A 15292-nucleotide genomic window follows, 5' to 3' on the forward strand; every position below is an offset into this window, starting at 1 on the left:
CGGCCGCGAATATAAGAAGCTTGGTGGGGATTGGTCCATCAATTAGGAGGCCCTCGTACGCCAGGAGCTTCAGCTTTTCCCCTTAAGCTTTATTTGGTATGCCAGTCACGTAAGGCCAGTAATTAAAAGCAACAGTCCACACCTTAATGCATCTTGATACTTCTTCCTCAGAAGATGATTTGTAGGACCACGCGATGAAACAACACCTTCCATTGCATTTCCATGATGTTGTGAGTCCTGATGGGACGACCTTCAATAGGTTTTCACTTAGCCTGCTGGGAGGTGAAGTCCCGATAATCGTGCTGATAATTGCTCTGCATTTAAAACTCTGAATGAGCTCCGGCAGCGTAACTGGCTAAATCCATCTGAAGCGTCCCAAATAGCGAAGCCCCTCATGATTAGGAGCCTCTTGGCCCCCTGCTCCGGAGTGGTGCCGTCCCTGTGGCAGGACGTCCGCAAATATAAGAAGCTCAGTGTGGATTGGTCCATCAATTAGGAGGCACTCGTACGCCAGGAGCTTTTCCCCTTAAGCTTTATTTGGTATGCCGGTCACGTAAGGCCAGTAATTAAAAGCAAAAGTCCACACCTTAATGCATTTCGATACTTCTTCCTCAGAAGGTGATTTGTAGGACCACGCAATGAAACAACACCTTTCATTGCATTTCTATGATGTCGTGAGTCCTTATTGGACGACCTTCAATAGGTTTTCACGTAGCCTGCTGGGAGGTGAAGTCCCGATAATCGCGCTGATAATTGCTCAGCATTTAAAACTCTGAATGAGCTCCGGCGGCGTGACTCGCTAAATCCATCCGAAGCGTCCCACATAGCGAAGCCCCTCATGATTAGGAGCCTCGTGGCCCCCTGGTCCGGAGTGGTGCCGTCCCTGCGGCAAGACGTCCGCAAATATAAGAAGCTTGGTGGGGATTGGTCCATCAATTAGGAGGCACTCGAACGCCAGGAGCTTTTCCCCTTAAGCTTTATTTGGTATGCCAGTCACGTAAGGCCAGTAATTGAAAGCAACAGTCCACACCTTAATGCATTTCGATACTTCTTACTCAGAAGGTTATTTGTAGGACCACGCGATGAAACAACACCTTCCATTGCATTTCCATGATGTCGTGAATCCTGATTGGACGACTTTCAATAGGTTTTCACGTAGCCTGCTGGGAGGTGAAGTCCCGATAATCGTGCTGATAATTGCTCTGCATTTAAAACTCTGAATGAGCTCCGGCAGAGTGACTGGCTAAATCCATCCGAAGCGTCCCACATAGCGAAGCCCCTCATGATTAGGAGCCTCGTGGCCCCCTGGTCCAGAATGTTGCAGTCCCTGCGGCAGAACGGCTGCAAATATAAGAAGCTCGGTGGGAATTGGTCCATCAATTAGGAGGCACTCGTACGCCAGGAGCTTTTCCCCTTGAGCTTTATTTGGTATGCCAGTCACGTAAGGCCAGTAATTAAAAGCAACAGTCCACACCTTAATGCATCTTTATACTTCTTCCTTAGAAGATGATTTGTAGGACCACGCGATGAAACAACACCTTCCATTGCATTTCCATGATGTTGTGAGTCCTGATTGGATGACCTTCAATAGGTTTTCACATAGCCTGCTGGGATGTGAAGTCCCGATAACCGCGCTGATAATTGCTCTGCATTTAAAACTCTGAATGAGCTCCGGCAGCGTGACTGGCTAAATCCATCCGAAGCGTCCCATATAGGGAAGCCCCTCATGATTAGGAGCCTCGTGGCCCCCTGGTCCGGAGTGGTGCAGTCCCTGCGGCAGGACGGCCGCAAATATAAGAAGCTCAGTGGGGATTGGTCCATCAGTTAGGAGGCACTCGTACGCCAGGAGCTTCAGCTTTGCCCCTTAAGCTTTATTTGGTATGCCAGTCACGTAAGGCCAGTAATTAAAAGCAACAGTCCACACCTTAATGCATCTTGATACTTCTTCCTCAGAAGATGATTTGCAGGACCACGCGATGAAACAACACCTTCCATTGCATTTCCATGATGTTGTGAGTCCTGATTGGACGACCTTCAATAGGTTTTCACGTAGCCTGCTGGGAGGTGAAGTCCCGATAATCGTGCTGATAATTGCTCTGCATTTAAAACTCTGAATGAGCTCCGGCAGCGTGACTGGCTAAATCCATCCGAAGCGTCCCACATAGCGAAGCCCCTCATGATTAGGAGCCTCGTGGCCCCCTTTTCCGGAGTGGTGCCGTCCCTGCGGCAGGACGTCCGCAAATATAGAAAAGCTCAGTGGGGATTGGTCCATCAATTAGGAGGCACTTGTACGGCAGGAGCTTTTCCCCTTAAGCTTTCTTTGGTATGCCAGTCACGTAAGGCCAGTAATTAAAAGCAACAGTCCACACCTTAATGCATTTCGATACTTCTTCCTCAGAAGGTGATTTGTAGGACCACGCGATGAAACAACACCTTCCATTGCATTTCCATGATGTAGTGAGGACTGATTGGACGACCTTCAATAGGTTTTCACGTAGCCTGCTGGGAGGTGAAGTCCCGATAATCGTACTGATAAATGCTCTGCATTTAAAACTCTGAATGAGCTCCGGCAGCATGACTGGCTAAATCCATCCGAAGCGTCCCACATAGCGAAGCCCCTCATGATTAGGAGCCTCGTGGCCCCCTGGTCCGGAGTGGTGCAGTCCCTGCGGCTGGACGGCCGCAAATATAAGAAGCTCGGTGGGGATTGGTCCATCAATTAGGAGGCACTCGTACGCCAGGAGCTTCAGCTTTTCCCCTTAAGCTTTATTTGGTATGCCAGTCACGTAAGGCCAGTAATTAAAAGCAACAGTCCACACCTTAATGCATCTTGATGCTTCTTGCTCAGAAGATGATTTGTAGGACCACGCGATGAAACAACACCTTCCATTGCATTTCCATGATGTTGTGAGTCCTGATTGGACGACCTTCAATAGGTTTTCACGTAGCCTGCTGGGAGGTGAAGTCCCGATAATCGTGCTGATAATTGCTCTGCATTTAAAACTCTGAATGAGCTCCGGCAGCGTGACTGGCTAAATCCATCCGAAGCGTCCCACATAGCGAAGCCCCTCATGATTAGGAGCCTCGTGGCCCCCTTTTCCGGAGTGGTGCCGTCCCTGCGGCAGGACGTCCGCAAATATAGAAAAGCTCAGTGGGGATTGGTCCATCAATTAGGAGGCACTTGTACGGCAGGAGCTTTTCCCCTTAAGCTTTCTTTGGTATGCCAGTCACGTAAGGCCAGTAATTAAAAGCAACAGTCCACACCTTAATGCATTTCGATACTTCTTCCTCAGAAGGTGATTTGTAGGACCACGCGATGAAACAACACCTTCCATTGCATTTCCATGATGTAGTGAGGACTGATTGGACGACCTTCAATAGGTTTTCACGTAGCCTGCTGGGAGGTGAAGTCCCGATAATCGTACTGATAAATGCTCTGCATTTAAAACTCTGAATGAGCTCCGGCAGCATGACTGGCTAAATCCATCCGAAGCGTCCCACATAGCGAAGCCCCTCATGATTAGGAGCCTCGTGGCCCCCTGGTCCGGAGTGGTGCAGTCCCTGCGGCAGGACGGCCGCGAATATAAGAAGCTTGGTGGGGATTGGTCCATCAATTAGGAGGCCCTCGTACGCCAGGAGCTTCAGCTTTTCCCCTTAAGCTTTATTTGGTATGCCAGTCACGTAAGGCCAGTAATTAAAAGCAACAGTCCACACCTTAATGCATCTTGATACTTCTTCCTCAGAAGATGATTTGTAGGACCACGCGATGAAACAACACCTTCCATTGCATTTCCATGATGTTGTGAGTCCTGATGGGACGACCTTCAATAGGTTTTCACTTAGCCTGCTGGGAGGTGAAGTCCCGATAATCGTGCTGATAATTGCTCTGCATTTAAAACTCTGAATGAGCTCCGGCAGCGTAACTGGCTAAATCCATCTGAAGCGTCCCAAATAGCGAAGCCCCTCATGATTAGGAGCCTCTTGGCCCCCTGCTCCGGAGTGGTGCCGTCCCTGTGGCAGGACGTCCGCAAATATAAGAAGCTCAGTGTGGATTGGTCCATCAATTAGGAGGCACTCGTACGGCAGGAGCTTTTCCCCTTAAGCTTTATTTGGTATGCCGGTCACGTAAGGCCAGTAATTAAAAGCAAAAGTCCACACCTTAATGCATTTCGATACTTCTTCCTCAGAAGGTGATTTGTAGGACCACGCAATGAAACAACACCTTTCATTGCATTTCTATGATGTCGTGAGTCCTTATTGGACGACCTTCAATAGGTTTTCACGTAGCCTGCTGGGAGGTGAAGTCCCGATAATCGCGCTGATAATTGCTCAGCATTTAAAACTCTGAATGAGCTCCGGCGGCGTGACTCGCTAAATCCATCCGAAGCGTCCCACATAGCGAAGCCCCTCATGATTAGGAGCCTCGTGGCCCCCTGGTCCGGAGTGGTGCCGTCCCTGCGGCAAGACGTCCGCAAATATAAGAAGCTTGGTGGGGATTGGTCCATCAATTAGGAGGCACTCGAACGCCAGGAGCTTTTCCCCTTAAGCTTTATTTGGTATGCCAGTCACGTAAGGCCAGTAATTGAAAGCAACAGTCCACACCTTAATGCATTTCGATACTTCTTACTCAGAAGGTTATTTGTAGGACCACGCGATGAAACAACACCTTCCATTGCATTTCCATGATGTCGTGAATCCTGATTGGACGACTTTCAATAGGTTTTCACGTAGCCTGCTGGGAGGTGAAGTCCCGATAATCGTGCTGATAATTGCTCTGCATTTAAAACTCTGAATGAGCTCCGGCAGAGTGACTGGCTAAATCCATCCGAAGCGTCCCACATAGCGAAGCCCCTCATGATTAGGAGCCTCGTGGCCCCCTGGTCCAGAATGTTGCAGTCCCTGCGGCAGAACGGCTGCAAATATAAGAAGCTCGGTGGGAATTGGTCCATCAATTAGGAGGCACTCGTACGCCAGGAGCTTTTCCCCTTGAGCTTTATTTGGTATGCCAGTCACGTAAGGCCAGTAATTAAAAGCAACAGTCCACACCTTAATGCATCTTTATACTTCTTCCTTAGAAGATGATTTGTAGGACCACGCGATGAAACAACACCTTCCATTGCATTTCCATGATGTTGTGAGTCCTGATTGGATGACCTTCAATAGGTTTTCACATAGCCTGCTGGGATGTGAAGTCCCGATAACCGCGCTGATAATTGCTCTGCATTTAAAACTCTGAATGAGCTCCGGCAGCGTGACTGGCTAAATCCATCCGAAGCGTCCCATATAGCGAAGCCCCTCATGATTAGGAGCCTCGTGGCCCCTGGTCCGGAGTGGTGCCGTCCCTGCGGCAGGACGGCCGCAAATATAAGAAGCTCGTGGGGATTGGTCCATCAATTAGGAGGCACTCGTATGCCAGGAGCTTTTCCCCTTAAGCTTTATTTGGTATGCCAGTCACGTAAGGCCAGTAATTAAAAGCAACAGTCCACACCTTAATGCATTTCGATACTTCTTCCTCAGAAGGTGATTTGTAGGACCACACGATGAAACAACAACTTCCATTGCATTTCCATGATGTCGTGAGTCCTGATTGGACGACCTTCAATAGGTTTTCACGTAGCCTGCTGGGAGGTGAAGTCCCGATAATCGTGCTGATAATTGCTCTGCATTTAAAACTCTGAATGAGCTCCGGCAGCGTAACTGGCTAAATCCATCTGAAGCGTCCCAAATAGCGAAGCCCCTCATGATTAGGAGCCTCTTGGCCCCCTGCTCCGGAGTGGTGCCGTCCCTGTGGCAGGACGTCCGCAAATATAAGAAGCTCAGTGTGGATTGGTCCATCAATTAGGAGGCACTCGTACGCCAGGAGCTTTTCCCCTTAAGCTTTATTTGGTATGCCGGTCACGTAAGGCCAGTAATTAAAAGCAAAAGTCCACACCTTAATGCATTTCGATACTTCTTCCTCAGAAGGTGATTTGTAGGACCACGCAATGAAACAACACCTTTCATTGCATTTCTATGATGTCGTGAGTCCTTATTGGACGACCTTCAATAGGTTTTCACGTAGCCTGCTGGGAGGTGAAGTCCCGATAATCGCGCTGATAATTGCTCAGCATTTAAAACTCTGAATGAGCTCCGGCGGCGTGACTCGCTAAATCCATCCGAAGCGTCCCACATAGCGAAGCCCCTCATGATTAGGAGCCTCGTGGCCCCCTGGTCCGGAGTGGTGCCGTCCCTGCGGCAAGACGTCCGCAAATATAAGAAGCTTGGTGGGGATTGGTCCATCAATTAGGAGGCACTCGAACGCCAGGAGCTTTTCCCCTTAAGCTTTATTTGGTATGCCAGTCACGTAAGGCCAGTAATTGAAAGCAACAGTCCACACCTTAATGCATTTCGATACTTCTTACTCAGAAGGTTATTTGTAGGACCACGCGATGAAACAACACCTTCCATTGCATTTCCATGATGTCGTGAATCCTGATTGGACGACTTTCAATAGGTTTTCACGTAGCCTGCTGGGAGGTGAAGTCCCGATAATCGTGCTGATAATTGCTCTGCATTTAAAACTCTGAATGAGCTCCGGCAGAGTGACTGGCTAAATCCATCCGAAGCGTCCCACATAGCGAAGCCCCTCATGATTAGGAGCCTCGTGGCCCCCTGGTCCAGAATGTTGCAGTCCCTGCGGCAGAACGGCTGCAAATATAAGAAGCTCGGTGGGAATTGGTCCATCAATTAGGAGGCACTCGTACGCCAGGAGCTTTTCCCCTTGAGCTTTATTTGGTATGCCAGTCACGTAAGGCCAGTAATTAAAAGCAACAGTCCACACCTTAATGCATCTTTATACTTCTTCCTTAGAAGATGATTTGTAGGACCACGCGATGAAACAACACCTTCCATTGCATTTCCATGATGTTGTGAGTCCTGATTGGATGACCTTCAATAGGTTTTCACATAGCCTGCTGGGATGTGAAGTCCCGATAACCGCGCTGATAATTGCTCTGCATTTAAAACTCTGAATGAGCTCCGGCAGCGTGACTGGCTAAATCCATCCGAAGCGTCCCATATAGCGAAGCCCCTCATGATTAGGAGCCTCGTGGCCCCTGGTCCGGAGTGGTGCCGTCCCTGCGGCAGGACGGCCGCAAATATAAGAAGCTCGTGGGGATTGGTCCATCAATTAGGAGGCACTCGTATGCCAGGAGCTTTTCCCCTTAAGCTTTATTTGGTATGCCAGTCACGTAAGGCCAGTAATTAAAAGCAACAGTCCACACCTTAATGCATTTCGATACTTCTTCCTCAGAAGGTGATTTGTAGGACCACACGATGAAACAACAACTTCCATTGCATTTCCATGATGTCGTGAGTCCTGATTGGACGACCTTCAATAGGTTTTCACGTAGCCTGCTGGGAGGTGAAGTCCCGATAATCGTGCTGATAATTGCTCTGCATTTAAAACTCTGAATGAGCTCCGGCAGCATGACTGGCTAAATCCATCCGAAGCGTCCCACATAGCGAAGCCCCTCATGATTAGGAGCCTCGTGGCCCCCTGGTCCGGAGTGGTGCCGTCCCTGCGGCAGGACGGCCGCAAATATAAGAAGCGCGGTGGGGATTGGTCCATCAATTAGGAGGCACTCGTACGCCAGGAGCTTTTCCTCTTAAGCTTTATTTGATATGCCAGTCACGTATTGGCTGGTGGGAGGAGCAGGTAGCCTGGGCCCCCAGGCAAGCCACATGGAACAACAAGGTGGTAGTATGGAGCAGGTACATTGACGACCTGTTCCTTGTCTGGGATGGGTCAGTAACAGAGGCAAACGAGTATATAGAAGCGCTTAACAACAATGATTGCAATTTAAGGTTCACGGGAGAGGTGAGCAATGAAAGGGTCAATTATTTGGACCTTCAAGTTAGTGTGAGGAATGGTATGATCTGTACTAAACTCTATCGAAAACCTACGGCTGGTAATAGTGTATTGCACGCTTCCAGCAGCCACCCTGCAAACTTATAAATAGCATCCCCTAGGGGGAATTTTTAAGACTCAGGCGCAATTGTACCCAAGATGAGGACTTTGAACAAGCAGCCAGTGACAGTGTGGAAAGATTCTCAGAGAGAGGTTATAATCCCAACTTTTACGAGATGCTCTGCGCAGAGTGAGAAAAATGTCCCGCAGTTCCCTCTTCGATAAAAAGACCCGTCCAATCACTGATGGTAAATTTCGCATGACAACACCCTTTTCAGCCAACTCTTTCAGATTAAGATCCATAATGACCAAACATTGGCATATTTTAAAAACTGACCAAATCGTTGGATCTGATATACCGGCTGCTCTGCTTATAACCTTCAAAAAAGCCAGATCGCTAAGTGATCATATGGTCCAAAGCCATCTGAAACCTTTAGATAAGAAGCAGGGAACGCTGAAAGATGTCAAGGGCTTCTTCCCATGTGGGAAGTGCAAAGCTTGCGCAGCGAGTAAAAGTACCCTGACTTATGATGTGAAAGGCTGTAAAGGGGGTAAGAGGATAAACAAATGTATGTCTTGTCATACAGATAATGCTGTTTACTGTTTAATGTGCCCTTGCCAATCGAAATATATTGGCAGTACAATCAATCCTGTAAAACTGAAATGAAATGAAATGAAAATTGCACTTGTATAGCGCTAAACTACCCGGAGGCCTCGTAGCGCTTGTGACTGAATTTGCTTAACGCGGGCTCAGGGCAGGTCAGCAGAATTTGGCGTACAAGTGTGTTTTCAACTGAGAGTGTTGGAGCACATGCGGGCCATCGTGAACAAAGATTTCACCTATCCGGTGGCCCGACATTTTGCAATCAAGCACAACAGCAACAGGGATCAACTGAGATACTTTTGTTTGATCTTCTGAGATACTTTTGTTTGGACTGTGTTGTTGAAAGCCCGAGAGGTGGCAAAAAATTGCAGACACTCAGGAGACTAGAGTCTCGATATATAATCGATCTGGAGACTAGGGCACCTGGAGGTCTAAATATGGGAGAGGAAATGGCATCACATTCGGGACAATTATAAAATACCAGTTTCTGGACAACTGTATATGTTAAGGTGTTTAAATGAATGCTAGTAAAGACATCTAGCACAATGGAAATAGTAAAGAATGTAAAATGTAAAATGCAATAGGGTTTATTAAAATTGAATATGCACCTGTAAATCACGTTGGATACTAGAAATGTCTGAGGCATGTCAAATTTTTACCTGCTCAAGCTATTACCCTGAGATCTATGCGGCCATTTAGGTCGCAATTGCCGATACAAGGCAAGATACAACTGAAATTTGGTACTTTAAACTTATGATTAGCGTATAATAATGGAGACGTTATAGTATTAGAACGTCCATCTCTCAGGAAATCGTTGTCTAGAAAAAATTTGCCTGTAAGACCTCATGACCGATGTAACAATATGACAGTAATTTCTATGTTACATTCTTTGCCGATACACGGCATGATTAGTTGTTGAAACAATTTGAAACATTCACCATGAAAATCATCTCAATGGGATGTATGTTTAAAGATGGCGCGCAAACTTGAATGTTTGATGATGTCCTTTGTCTGTTTCAATGATCCTAGTGAACACACAAAATGGTGCCGCGAAGCGCGTTCAGTTGTGAACACTGAGGAAGGGATTCTTTCCCGAAGCGTGCTTGTTCTTTGAATAAACCTTTGCCGCTGAAAACCCTGCGAGTGCTCTATTTCTTCTGACCCGGCTGGGTATCTTTGAGGAATTGGAGCTACTATATATATATATATATATATATATATATATATACATATACTAAATGCAAAAGGCTCCTTCCGGACTCTACGAGACCCGTGGAAAGTGGTACGCACGCCAGTGGAGCAGCCGGCTAACAATCTCTGCAAAAATCCATAAAGTCAGCGTTCTCTCAGTACCGACAAACGTACGATCGTAATGGTGCCTGTTGTTTAATTCACAACGCGTTTCACCTCATGCAAGGCTTGTTCACGTGAAACGAACAGCCGTCACAGCACAGAGTAAATAGTTTAATGAGGGTAAAAATCAAAATAGGACTACCGTAAAGCAAATGGCAGACATATTGGAACAGTGTAAATACACATATGATCACGACATAACGACATAATAGATACATATAAACTCAAAATAAAGTATATTATGTAGTCGTATCATAAATGATGTAAATATTTGCTGATCATAAGTGACTACATCTGCTTAAGATGCAAGGAAAACAGTTAAGTCAAGTATCCCCGTGACACAGGTGCCCCTAATAGATACAGCAAAAATGATGCTTGCACGTTGTTAAAGATGTTGCACATGCAGTACATTTCTCAGTCAAAAGTGATGGTGTACCTACCCGTGATCATGAGACCTGAAGCCGCATGTGAAGTGCATGACGAATGCTACAATATTCAGCCACAGTCTACAATATTTCTGTACTAATTAAAACAAGCATTGACAGCGGCATTTTGGACCTTAACTGTGGACAGGGCACATGGAATAGCAACAACAGGTCTCCTATATGCACATTAATAAGAGTGTGCCAACCCAGAACTAGGGACTCAATGCTATAGCCAGCAAGGTAATGGAGGCTGTGTTGTGCACAGCGCAACAAGAACAACACACTAAGCAAGCACGAAAGTACAGAGCCAAACAGCCTACAAATAAAAGCGAAAGCGGAACAACGGATCCTTGTGCTCACAGGCCACCGGTAATGCCTGTGTACCCCAGGGTGCATGGTGCTGTATGACACTGCAGGGGTGTCCTGAGCGACATTGGGTGTGGAGTACATAGATACATCACATGGCCACTGGACAATAATAATTGAACTGCATTGCGCAAGCCGTGCTGTACCAACATAAGACCTCGGACCTCGCACCACGGCGCAGTCGCAGTAGGGACGCTGCATTCTCCTGATGATGCCGGGACTGGCCAAGAGTAAACTGCCGACAGCCGTGGGGATCTCTGAGGTATGATGTGAGGCAGAGCCAATGGCTGGTTGATTGCATCTCTCTAACTCAAACGGAGCCTAAATGAGGTGGTTCCAGGGCTATGGCGCTTCAAAACACAGAGAGCAAGTTGATAAGATGAGGGTCGGCTGTTTTCCGTGAACGCAAATGATGGGGAATTTGGAATGCATGTTCAGCTGTGATCTTTAAAGCATTCCTGTTTCGGAACTTAAAGGAATACACAAAATGGCGGATCGTGAGTGCCCCCGCACCAGACCTCCGAGCGCGCTGGTATGCTGCTAAGGTTCTGGGATTGCGACTGTATGGATACCTATGGTCCTTGTTCTGCCTGCAGCAAGGTATTTACATCGTGAAGTCGAATCCTTTGTGGAAGCGAGCTTTTTCTCACGAATGCTGCCTGACTTTAAAATGGCAGCTCAGGCGCTCTGTGAATATCAAACCTCATTTACACCTGCAACTGCATAGCGTGTCTTTTCTTCTTTTTTGATATTAGCTTCTCGGAACCCCATCTGGGTTCCAGCTATTATTGGGGCGTCGTTACTGTGCCCTTTATGTATGGGTTGACCCATACTTGGATGATGCCTGACACTGTGATGGCTGCGCTTGTTATCATGCGCTGATCGTTAATCCAATGGAACTATGCAACGCAAGGAAAGGGGGTCACGAGAATCCTGCTGAGCGTCCTAGATGCAAGCAAAGTGAGGATCCTAAAGACTGTATTTCTTGCTCTGTTTTGCGGTTGTCTGTTTGACTGACAACAACCTGCTTTCTTTCATCATGTTCCCATTTAGTACTCTTTCTCTCTTTGTCTACTTCCCTAGCTCCTTTCCCCTCTCCCCTGAATCTCTTCCCTTGCCTGCTACTCTGCCTAGCCCCCTGTCCTTTGTGCCCTTCGACTAAGCACTCTTCCCCTTGTTGGGGAAAGATCCAATATTTATACTCTGGAGTCTCAGCTAACCCGCTGAGAGAGTCCACTGCGCCAAGGGAGCCACTCACAGCTGAGGTATGGTATGGCACCCCTTGCCAAAGCACTCCCCTTTTTGGGGAAGGATCCAGTATGTAGGCCTTGGAGTCTCAGAGACCCCTCTGAGAAAGTCCACTGCATAAAGGGAGCCTCTCGCAACAGAGATAGGGAAGTAATACCACTTCCCCTGGGATCACAGCTGACTGGACTTTGGACGTTGCTTTGACTTGTCTACCGGTTGGAGTCCCTGTCGCCCTTCCCCTCCTCTTTCCATGCTGTGTCTCTCACCCTTCCATCCTCTTTCCCACCTTCATTAGCTGTCTACTTCCCCTGCTTCTAACCCCTCCCCTGACTCTCTCCCCTTGCTTGCTTTTCCCCTAACTTATTTGTGCTTGTTTATCTCAACCTTACAAGTAACTATGTTGCCATGCTCTAATAACTGTGTAACCTTTGTAACAATGTAACCTGTAACTATGATCTGATACTCATGTAAAACGCTCTGATACCTCCGGATCTAGCCAGCGCTATATAAAACCTTTAAAATAAAATAAAATGAAATAAATAAAACACTTGAGTTAGATACAAAATATTCATATGTTGACATATGTTATCATTTGTAAGGTTTATGATGACAACAATGGATGCAAAATTAAGCAATGGAGATTTTATTTCATAATCGACAGGCATAAGCACAAAATGGAGGATAGCCAAATTCACTAAGCTATCCCTGTTGTACAAAGAAAAATATAGACAATATAGGGTCCCACTTGTCATCATGTAAAACAAAGGTTAGAAAGAGTGTTTGTTTGGTTCGGATGCTCCGTCCATCACCACCCCCTTTCGTACCACTTTGTTCGCCATATGTTGGCAGGGTATGCTCAGACGTGAGTCCCTTGCTCACTTTGCCACTGGATTCAAGCAAGCCGGGCTGAAGATGGCTGAAATGCCAGAAACCGGTCCTCAGAAGCTTGTTTCCAGTCCAGGGAAGGCATGGCTTGGCAGTTCGGGCTGGGCTGTTCCCATGAGGCACAGGGTCAGACTGATTTCCATATGGCCATGTCTGAACTGGGGTGGCAGAGTGGGCTAAAGAACGGTGATGGATTAAACCCAGATCTGTTGACTGGGTGTGAGTGTTTGTTTGGTTCGGATGCTCCGTCCATCACCACCCCCTTTTGTACCACTTTGTTTGCCATAAGTTGGCAGGGTATGCTCAGACGTGAGTCCCTTGCTCACTTTGCCACTGGATTCAAGCAAGCCGGGCTAGAGACTGTTGAAATGCCAGAAACCAGTCCTCGGAAGCTTGTTTCCGGTCCAGGGAAGGCATGGCTTGGCGGTTCGGGCTGGACTGTTCCCATGAGGCACAGGGTCAGACTGATTTGCATATGGCCATGTCTGAACTGGGGTGGCAGAGTGGGCTAAAGAACGGTGATTGATTAAACCCAGATCTGTTGACTGGGTGTGAGTGTTTGTTTGGTTCGGATGCTCCGTCCATTACCACCCTCTTTTGTACCACTGGGAATTAAGATACAGCACACTCATAAAGACTACAATAAACAGGAGATTCACTTGTGCCTCAAATAATGTGATATACTTAACCATACGTATGTAATGTAAAGCTCGGATAGAAATTACATTGGAGAAGACAGCCAAGTGCTTCATAAGTAGGTTAACCTCCAATGGGCAATCTTCATGAAAAAAGAAAAGAAGAGTATTGTGGTTGAGTATTTTTCAGGACCCAACTACTGCATCCAAAATCTAAAGATTTCAATTCACAAAAGCCATTTCAAGATTGATAGGGACGGAATGTCTATGAATGTAAATAAAGAATCTGGTAACACAGTGAGAGGTGGCTTAAAAATGCACCGCAGCTTCATAAATCACTATTCTGATTGAAAATCTTCTTCTCCGTGCCCTCTAATCTAAGAGATGCATAGGTTATAAATATTCTGTTAGCCTAATTAAGGTACAGATTCTTTACTTTTCTTACTTAAAATCTTAACATGGTATATATATATATATATATATCTCTCCTCCAGTGCCGGTAGGTGCGTGGGGTTGTCCCGGCGCGGTCCTGGTTAGGCCACCGACAGGCCTCAAATGTACATCAATCCCCTCCAAATACTGAAGGAAGCCAGGACACTCAGGGTTCGTTGCAGAATATTTTAATGGCAGTAGAATACGGTGCGACGCGTTTCGCCGATAAGGCTTGCTCACGCTATATATATATATATATATATATATATATATATATATATATATATATATATATATATATATATATATATATATATATATATATATTACCTACTGGCGGTCGCCAGTAGGTATATATAGTTAGGATTTTTTCTCTATGGGATTTTTGAAAATTCTATGTCTAATAACTTTGGCTTTTGTGGACGGAATTGGCTGAAATTTTCAGGAAAATGGAACATTGTGTTTCTAAGCAGCCCCTGACAATTTGGGGGGGTTTCATCAAGGGGGGGCCGAGAAAAAAGGGGGGTCCCAAAACGTGTTTTTCCCATGTTAAATTCCATAGGGCGGTTGGCCTCACTTTTAGCTCGAACGGCTGAATAGATTTGCACGAAACTTGGCAAAATTGTAGGGACTGTTAGCCCGATGTGCCTTTGCTAGGTCTCAATATATGTGCTCCAGTGGATTTTGAGTAATTTAGGTTCAAAAAAAGATATATATCTGGGCGGAGCCTAACCACACATCTGATCTGATTGGCTGTCAGCACTTCATCCAAGAAGTGTTGGCAGCCATCTTGGGACCAATATACATGATAGCACCTCATTAAAAAGCATTGTAGTTAATAGAGGGTTTTAGGACTTTAGTTACATTATAAATCATTTGTTGATGGTACCATACTCGTTTTAGGAATTGTGGTGGGTTCTAAGGTGATTTTACCATGTGAAAAAACCTTCTGCTGTGATATCATGAATATTGTTTGAAAGAAAACTAATATCTCATGATTTTCCCACAGTGGTTTGGAAGGGGATCTATAAGCTAAACTGAAAGCATATTTTCTGTAAATTCACATTATCTTTCTCAGTCATGTGAAAATGAAGTCTGACATTCTCAGTAAAACATGTACATCCAACAAGGACAGAGACTGTCAGTTGATTCCTTTGTGTTCTACTGCAGCCTCCTAGAGTGTTCTAAAGAACAACTAGAGCGCTAACAGTCCTACTTATTACAAAGGTATGGCACAACTGAAGCCATCTTGATTGGAATAAAGTGGTAACTCTTAAAACATTTAATTTAAAAAGAAACAACATGAGGGGGTATATTTTGCCATAGAAAGTAGGATTAGTGCTGCAGAATGAAAAATTAGGGCACATTTTGAGTGACTTCTCAAATCCTTTTCTAT

Source organism: Lissotriton vulgaris, chromosome 12, assembly GCF_964263255.1.
Source record: "Lissotriton vulgaris chromosome 12, aLisVul1.2, whole genome shotgun sequence".
Lineage (NCBI taxonomy): Eukaryota > Metazoa > Chordata > Amphibia > Caudata > Salamandridae > Lissotriton > Lissotriton vulgaris.